Source organism: Coregonus lavaretus, assembly GCF_964263955.1.
Source record: "Coregonus lavaretus genome assembly, chromosome: 1".
NCBI lineage: Eukaryota > Metazoa > Chordata > Actinopteri > Salmoniformes > Salmonidae > Coregonus > Coregonus lavaretus.
In genome coordinates, this window is record NC_139988.1 from 28373850 (window position 1) to 28382119 (window position 8270).

Below are 8270 nucleotides of genomic sequence, written 5' to 3' on the forward strand. Positions count from 1 at the left end.
CTCCCTCTGAGACACCCTTGGAGAGTGGGGTCACAGCCAGGGGATCAACCATTATCGACGGTGACCCTGGAGCAATTAGGGTTAATTGCCTTGCTCAAGGGCATAATAATAGATTTTTACCTTGTCGGCTTGGGGATTTGTTCCAGCAACCTTTCGGTTACTGGCCCGACACTCCCAAGCCCAGCTCAGCTAATCCCCACCATTGTGACGCAAAGTTGTCAAAATGCTTCAGTAAATGTACATTACATCAGGGGTGTCGGTAGTCACAATATAAGTAACCTAATTTATGTCCCTCTAACTGCCCTAAATGCCACCGCTGATCCTACAGCTATTGTGTGCAGTAATCATGTGCCTAAGAATGGTGGAGGTGTTGCTGTTTATATTCAGAACCACATTCCTGTGAAGATTAGAGAGGATCTCATGTTAAATACTGTTGAAGTAATATGGCTACAGGTTCATCTGCCTTACCTAAAGCCAATTCTGGTGGGAAGCTGCTATAGTCTGCAACAGTCAGTATCTGGATAACATGAAATGCTTGATAATGTATGTGATATCAATAGAGAGGTATACTTTCTGGGTGATTTAAATATTGACTGGCTTTCATCAGGCTGCCCACTCAAGAGAAAGCTTCAAACTGTAACCAGTGCCTGCAACCTGGTTCAGGTTATCAGTCAACCTACCAGGGTGGTTGCAAACAGTACAGGAATTAAATCATCAACACGTGTTGATCATATCTTTACTAATGCTGCAGAGATTTGTTTGAAAGCAATATCCAAATCCATTGGATGTAGTGATCACAATATAGTAGCCATATCTAGGAAAACCAAAGTTCCAAAGGCTGGGCCTAATATTGTGTATAAGCGGTCATACAAGACGTTTTATAGTGATTCCTATGTTGTTGATGTAAAGAATACAGTGGGGAGAACAAGTATTTGATACACTGCCGATTTTGCAGGTTTTCCTACTTACAAAGCATGTAGAGGTCTGTAATTTTTATCATAGGTACACTTCAACTGTGAGAGACGGAATCTAAAACAAAAATCCAGAAAATCACATTGTATGATTTTTAAGTAAGTCATTTGCATTTTATTGCATGACATAAGTATTTGATCACCTACCAACCAGTAAGAATTCTGGCTCTCACAGTCATGTTAGTTTTTCTTTAAGAAGCCCTCCTGTTCTCCACTCATTACCTGTATTAACTGCACCTGTTTGAACTTGTTACCTGTATAAAAGACACCTGTCCACACACAACATCAAACAGACTCCAACCTCTCCACAATGGCCAAGACCAGAGAGCTGTGTAAGGACATCAGGGATAAAATTGTAGACCTGCACAAGGTTGGGATGGGCTACAGGACAATAGGTAAGCAGCTTGGTGAGAAGGCAACAACTGTTGGCGCAATTATTAGAAAATGGAAGAAGTTCAAGATGATGGTCAATCACCCTCGGTCTGGGGCTCCATGCAAGATCTCACCTCGTGGGGCATCAATGATCATGAGGAAGGTGAGGGATCAGCCCAGAACTACACGGCAGGACCTGGTCAATGACCTGAAGAGAGCTGGGACCACAGTCTCAAAGAAAACCATTAGTAACACACTACGCCGTCATGGATTAAAATCCTGCAGCGCACGCAAGGTCCCCCTGCTCAAGCCAGCGCATGTCCAGGCCCGTCTGAAGTTTGCCAATGACCATCTGGATGATCCAGAGGAGGAATGGGAGAAGGTCATGTGGTCTGATGAGACAAAAATAGAGCTTTTTGGTCTAAACTCCACTCGCCGTGTTTGGAGGAAGAAGAAGGATGAGTAAAACCCCAAGAACACCATCCCAACCGTGAAGCATGGAGGTGGAAACATCATTCTTTGGGGATGCTTTTCTGCAAAGGGGACAGGAAGACTGCACCGTATTGAGGGGAGGATGGATGGGGCCATGTATCGCGAGATCTTGGCCAACAACCTCCTTCCCTCAGTAACAGCATTGAAGATGGGTCATGGCTGGGTCTTCCAGCATGACAACGACCCGAAACACACAGCCAGGGCAACTAAGGAGTGGCTCCGTAAGAAGCATCTCAAGGTCCTGGAGTGGCCTAGCCAGTCTCCAGACCTGAACCCAATAGAAAATATTTGGAGGGAGCTGAAAGTCCGTATTGCCCAGCGACAGCCCCGAAACCTGAAGGATCTGGAGAAGGTCTGTATGGAGGAGTGGGCCAAAATTCCTGCTGCAGTGTGTGCAAACCTGGTCAAGACCTACAGGAAACGTATGATCTCTGTAATTGCAAACAAAGGTTTCTGTACCAAATATTAAGTTCCGCTTTTCTGATGTATCAAATACTTATGTCATGCAATAAAATGCAAATTAATTACTTAAAAATCATACAATGTGATTGTCTGGATTTTTGTTTTAGATTCTGTCTCTCACAGTTGAAGTGTACCTATGATAAAAATTACAGACCTCTACATGCTTTGTAAGTAGGAAAACCTGCAAAATTGGCAGTGTATCAAATACTTGTTCTCCCCACTGTATATGTTGGTCCGTGGTGTGTAATGAGGAGCAAACAGACACTACACTTGATACATTTATGAAATTGCTTATTCCAGTTACCAATAAGCATGCACCAATTAAGAAAATGACTGTAAAAACAGTTAAATCCCCGTAGATTGATGAGGAATTTAAAAATTGTATGGTTGAGAGGGATGAGGCAAAAGGAATAGCAAATAAGTCTGGCTGCACAACCGATTGGCAAACGTATTGCAAATTGAGAAATCATGTGACTAAACTGAATAAAAAGAAGAAACAACACTATGAAACAAGGATAAATGACATAAAGAATGATAGTAAAAAGCTTTGGAGCACCTTAAATGAAATTTTGGGAGAAAGGGCAAACGCAGCTCCATCATTCATTGAATCAGATGGCTCATTCATCACAAAACCAACTGATATTGCCAACTAATTTAATAATTTTTTCATTGGCAAGATTAGCAAACTTAGGCATGACATGCCAGCAACAATTGCTGACACTACACATCCAAGTATATCTTGACCAAATTATGAAAGACAAGCATTGTAATTTTGAATTCCATAAAGTGAGTGTGGAAGAGGTGAACAAATTATTGTTGTCTATTAACAATGACAAGCCACCGGGGTCTGACAACTTGGATGGAAAATAGCTGAGGATAATAGCGGACGATAGTGCCACTCCTATTTGCCATATTTTAAATTTAAGCTTACTAGAATGTGTGTGTGTCACGATCGTTGACGAACGAGAAGGACCAAGGCACAGCGTGATATGCATTCATGTTTATTTATATTGAATAAACACCACGACAAAACAACAAACGAAACGAAATGTGAAGTCCAAGGTAGACAAACAACATACCTCACACGGAACAAGATCCCACAACCCACTAGTGCCAATAGGCTGCCTAAGTATGGTCCCCAATCAGAGACAACGAGCTACAGCTGCCTCTGATTGGGAACCACCCCGGCCAACATAGATCTACACATACTAGATCTAAACATAGAAAATCAACATAGCAAAACACAACACAGAAAATACACACCCTGACTCAACAAATACGAGTCCCCTGAGTCAGGGCGTGACAGTGTGCCCCCAGGCTTGGAGGGAAGCAAAAGTAATTCCACTACCTAAGAATAGTAAAGCCCATTTTACTGGCTCAAACAGCCGACCAATTAGCCTTTTACCAACCCTTAGTAAACTATTGGAAAAAATTGTTTTTGACCAGATACAATGCTATTTTACTGTAAACAAATTGACAACAAACTTTCAGCATGCTTATAGAAAAGGACATTCAACAAGCACAGCACTTACACAAATGACTGATGATTGGCTGAGAGGAATTGATGATAAAAAGATTGTGGGGGCTGTTTTGTTAGACTTCAGTGCGGCTTTTGACATTATCGGTCATAGTCTGCTGCTGGAAAAACGTATGTGTTATAGCTTTACATCCCCTGCTATAATGTGGATAAAGAGTTACTTGTCTAACAGAACACAGAGGGTGTTATTTAATGGAAGCCTCTCAAACATAATCCAGGTAGAATCAGGAATTCCCCAGGGCAGCTGTCTAGGCCCCTTGCTTTTTTCCATCTTTACTAACGACATGCCACTGGCTTTGAGTAAAGCCAGTGTGTCTATGTATGCGGATGACTCAACACTATACACGTCAGCTACTACAGCAACAGAAATAACTACAACATTTAACAAAGAGTTGCAGTTAGTTTCGGAATGGGTGGCAAGGAATAAGTTAGTCCTGAATATTTCCAAAACTAAAAGCATTGTATTTGGGTCAAATCATTCACTAAACCCTAAACCTCAACTACATCTCGTAATGAATAATGTGGAAATTGAGCAAGTTGAGGTGACTAAACTGCTTGGAGTAACCCTGGATTGTAGACTGTCATGGTCAAAACATATTGATACAACAGTAGCTAAGATGGGGAGTATGTCCATAATTAAGCACTGCTCTGCCTTCTTAACAACACTATCAACAAGGCAGGTCCTACAGGCACTAGTTTTGTTGCACCTAGACTACTGTTCAGTAGTGTGGTCAGGTGCCACAAAGAGGGACTTGGGAAAATTGCAGTTGGCTCAGAGCAGGGCAGCACGGCTGGCCCTTAAAAGTACACGGAGAGCTAACATTGATGACATGCATGTCAGTCTCTCCTGGCACAGAGTGGAAGAGAGATTGACGAGCTGAATGCACCGGACACCCATGCATACTTCACAGTCCCCAAGTCCAGAACGGACTATGGGAGGCGCACAGTACTACATAGAGCCATGACTACATGGAACTCTATTCCACATCAGGTAACTGATGCAAGCAGTAGAATCAGATTTTTTAAAAAAGGTACAATTACACCTTGTGTAAAAGCAGGGACTGTGAAGACACACACACACAGGCTCATACACACATACATATAGACACTCACTCTACACACACGTACACATGGATGTTGTATTGTAAATATGTGATAGTGGAGTAGTGGCCTGAGGGAACACACTAAATGTATTGGGTAAAGTGTTATGAAATATAATGTCATTATATAATGTAATATTTTAAATTGTATATACAGTGGGGGAAAAAAGTATTTAGTCAGCCACCAATTGTGCAGGTTCTCCCACTTAAAAAGATGAGAGAGGCCTGTAATTTTCATCATAGGTACACGTCAACTATGACAGACAAATTGAGATTTTTTTTTACAGAAAATCACATTGTAGGATTTTTAATGAATTTATTTGCAAATTATGGTGGAAAATAAGTATTTGGTCACCTACAAACAAGCAAGATTTCTGGCTCTCACAGACCTGTAACTTCTTCTTTAAGAGGCTCCTCTGTCCTCCACTCGTTACCCGTATTAATGGCACCTGTTTGAACTTGTTATCAATATAAAAGACACCTGTCCACAACCTCAAACAGTCACACTCCAAACTCCACTATGGCCAAGACCAAAGAGCTGTCAAAGGACACCAGAAACAAAATTGTAGACCTGCACCAGGTTGGGAAGACTGAATCTGCAATAGGTAAGCAGCTTGGTTTGAAGAAATCAACTGTGGGAGCAATTATTAGGAAATGGAAGACATACAAGACCACTGATAATCTCCCTCGATCTGGGGCTCCACGCAAGATCTCACCCCATGGGGTCAAAATTATCACAAGAACGGTGAGCAAAAATCCCAGAACCACACGGGGGGACCTAGTGAATGACCTGCAGAGAGCTGGGACCAAAGTAACAAAGCCTACCATCAGTAACACACTACGCCGCCAGGGACTCAAATCCTGCAGTGCGAGACGTGTCCCCCTGCTTAAGCCAGTACATGTCCAGGCCCGTCTGAAGTTTGCTAGAGTGCATTTGGATGATCCAGAAGAGGATTGGGAGAATGTCATATGGTCAGATGAAACCAAAATAGAACTTTTTGGTAAAAACCCAACTCGTCGTGTTTGGAGGACAAAGAATGCTGAGTTGCATCCAAAGAACACCATACCTACTGTGAAGCATGGGGGTGGAAACATCATGCTTTGGGGCTGTTTTTCTGCAAAGGGACCAGGACGACTGATCCGTGTAAAGGAAAGAATGAATGGGGCCATGTATCGTGAGATTTTGAGTGAAAACCTCCTTCCATCAGCAAGGGCATTGAAGATGAAACGTGGCTGGGTCTTTCAGCATGACAATGATCCCAAACACACCGCCCGGGCAACGAAGGAGTGGCTTCGTAAGAAGCATTTCAAGGTCCTGGAGTAGCCTATCCAGTCTCCAGATCTCAACCCCATAGAAAATCTTTGGAGGGAGTTGAAAGTCCGTGTTGCCCAGCGACAGCCCCAAAACATCACTGCTCTAGAGGAGATCTGCATGGAGGAATGGGCCAAAATACCAGCAACAGTGTGTGAAAACCTTGTGAAGACTTACAGAAAACGTATGACCTGTGTCATTGCCAACAAAGGGTATATAACAAAGTATTGAGAAACTTTTGTTATTGACCAAATACTTATTTTCCACCATAATTTGCAAATAAATTCATTAAAAATCCTACAATGTGATTTTCTGATTTTTTTTTCTCATTTTGTCTGTCATAGTTGACGTGTACCTATGATGAAAATTACAGGCCTCTCTCATCTTTTTAAGTGGGAGAACTTGCACAATTGGTGGCTGACTAAATACTTTTTTCCCCCACTGTAACTGCCTTAATGTTGCTGGACCCCAGGAAGAGTAGCTGCTGCCTTGGCAATTAAAAAATACTCCTAACCGCCAGGCTACCTGCTGCCCTGTACGCACAAACTGTACACACACACAAGCACTCGTGCACACACATATACACACATATACTATACACACACACACCTAATAACCAGAGATGACATTTTATTGTCCACACACACACACACACACACACACACACACACACACATGCACACATGCACACACACAAACACCTACAGTAACCATAGCATATTTTTTAACACGTCCGCAGTGAGCAGGACAGAGAGAGGGTCAGTGACTCCATTACACCTCTGTTAGGGGAAGGAGTGAGGGAAAGGGGGAAAAGGGAGGAGAGAGACAAGAGGAGGAAATGGTGGCAGTGATGGTAATAGTGACCTGAGGAGAAGGGTGGAGAGAGGGAGCGAGAGAGAGAGAGTGGCACCTGGATAAACAGGGGAGTCAATAGCGTGAGCCCTGTGTTCCAGTTCATTTGGCCCGAGCGGAGAGGAGAGTAAACACGCTTGCGCTCTTACCCGTCTCTCTCCTCTCTAATCCCCTTCATTCCTCCCCTTCTCTACCCCGAAGCTCTTCAAAAGTCTAGCGCAGCCTTAGGAATCTAATGTTGCTTTCAAACATAAACACACACGCTCAAGAGTGACTTCAAAATTGGACGTCTATCCATGTCTTGAGGACTTCGGGAAATGCCTTCAAAACCAGCCATTATAGGCAACAGTGAGCAGTATTACCATCAAGTTTGCTCAAGTATTGCGGACGGGGGATGTGGATGGGTGTAATCCCAGGACCCTGGATCAGCAAGTTGCGTGTTCGATCCCAGTGGTGGACATTCGTTTTTATTTTATTTATGTTTTAACGCCATCCAAAACCTTAACCCTTAACCTTCTAAATTTGACATTTGGAGCAACTTTGAAATTTGACGTTTGGAGAAACGGATTGATACTGAGCAGGAGTCGTCAAACACAAATACATTCTGCAGTTAGACTGTGAGAGCTTGTTGCACAACCATCACACACACATATGCATGAACGACTGCAAACACACACACACACACACACACACACACACACACACACTGATCTGTAGCATCAGTCCAACAACACAGACCACTGGTCTGTTTGGATCTCTTCGCCACAGATCTAATCTCACTCTGTTTTTACATCGCTTACTCATTCTCGTTCTCTCCCTCTCTTTCTTCAACTACCTGTTTTCTGTTGCCCCTTTCTTTCTGCCTCTTACTTTCTTTTTCTCTCCCTCTACATCTCTCAGTCCCCAAAGCATGGATGCGCACACACACGCATACACACACACACACACACACACACACACACACACACATACACACACACACACACACACACACACACACACACACACACACACACTGTCAGTAGAAACACAGCTGTTGGTTCAGTTGAACAGAGGGACATGGACGTGACATCACCATGGACGTGACATCACCTCGGCGACTGTGCCAAATGCTCACTGGCTCTGTCTACAGGTCACAGTGAGGTAGCAGCAGTGTTCCTCTTCGCTTTATT